Raw genomic sequence first — 1,004 nt, 5'->3', positions numbered from 1 at the left:
CTCTACACTACAACCTCCACTCATCCCTTCACTTATGTCACATTTGCTGACCACTTCCCAGGGGTCAGGGACTAAACCAGACCCTTCGGTTAATGGGAAGAATGGTATGGTAGGTTATGAGCAGAATGCAGATTGCTCTCACAGATGGTGTGCCAGGAGGTGTTCCAAGGAGGGAACACCCCATCCCATTGCAGGAGAACAGAAGCACTTCCTGAAAAAGAGATTAGCTCATGTTTTAAAAGATGGGCGACCAATCGCTTCTCGGCCTTTTGGCTAAGATCAAGTGTAGTATCTGTTCTCATCAGTTTAATATCTGATACGTCCTCTATCCGAGGGCAATATAGTAATTGAACTTTTGGAGCTGGGAGATGGAATAGGAGCTTGCTCTGTCCACTCTACGCATCAACCTGGTATTGCAGTACTTCCAGAAATGGTGCACTCCCTTCTGGGGAAATAAACCTTGTAATAAAAAAAAAGTTGGGTAACCATTCCACAGCAGTTGCGAACATACCCAGGGGAGGGTCTAGTATTTTACGTATGTTATACACATAGTCACACTGATATAAATATTGATACTGTATCTCAGCATGTGCACACCCTTTGGGGGCATCAAACATTCTGTAGTGCTTCCTATTGTGCCAGACCTGGAGGAGGTGAGAGGTGTCAGAAACAAAGCCTGTAGAATTAGGGATGTATCAGAACTCCCTGTCCTGTGGTGTCATGAATGGTGTGCTTTTATCTCTGCAAGAATTTGGCGGGGCTACAGACTGGAAGTTGTGAACCTGGATTTGAACAGGCTTCCTGAAGCTGAGGCCAGTGTAATTGCAGCTTCCAGGGAGCATCCCTACTTGGGATGTGCTACTCCAGAGATGCTTCTGCTTCTCTTTCTGCCAACAGCAGCCCAGGCTGGTTCTCAAGCAGGACATGTGCTCCCCTGGGACCCATGACATCCAGCACTTTCCCTTAATACATGAGCAAATAACCATCTCCCTTTGTCCATGTCC

General features: G+C 46.7%; 1 non-coding gene across 1 annotated transcript; it reads left to right on the top strand.

The window, feature by feature from the left end:
- The first annotated feature begins 253 nt into the window (after positions 1-253).
- LOC117283560 lies at positions 254-444 on the top strand. Its single transcript, XR_004514600.1, has one exon. It is a non-coding gene; the product is annotated as a U2 spliceosomal RNA (small nuclear RNA).
- Positions 445-1,004: the final 560 nt, after the last annotated feature.

The sequence above is a fragment of the Fukomys damarensis genome, unplaced genomic scaffold (genome assembly GCF_012274545.1).
Source record: "Fukomys damarensis isolate Sample0158 unplaced genomic scaffold, DMR_v1.0_HiC HiC_scaffold_27, whole genome shotgun sequence".
NCBI lineage: Eukaryota > Metazoa > Chordata > Mammalia > Rodentia > Bathyergidae > Fukomys > Fukomys damarensis.
Note: the sequence above shows the minus strand (reverse complement) of the source record. Positions and strands in the feature narration are given on the sequence as shown.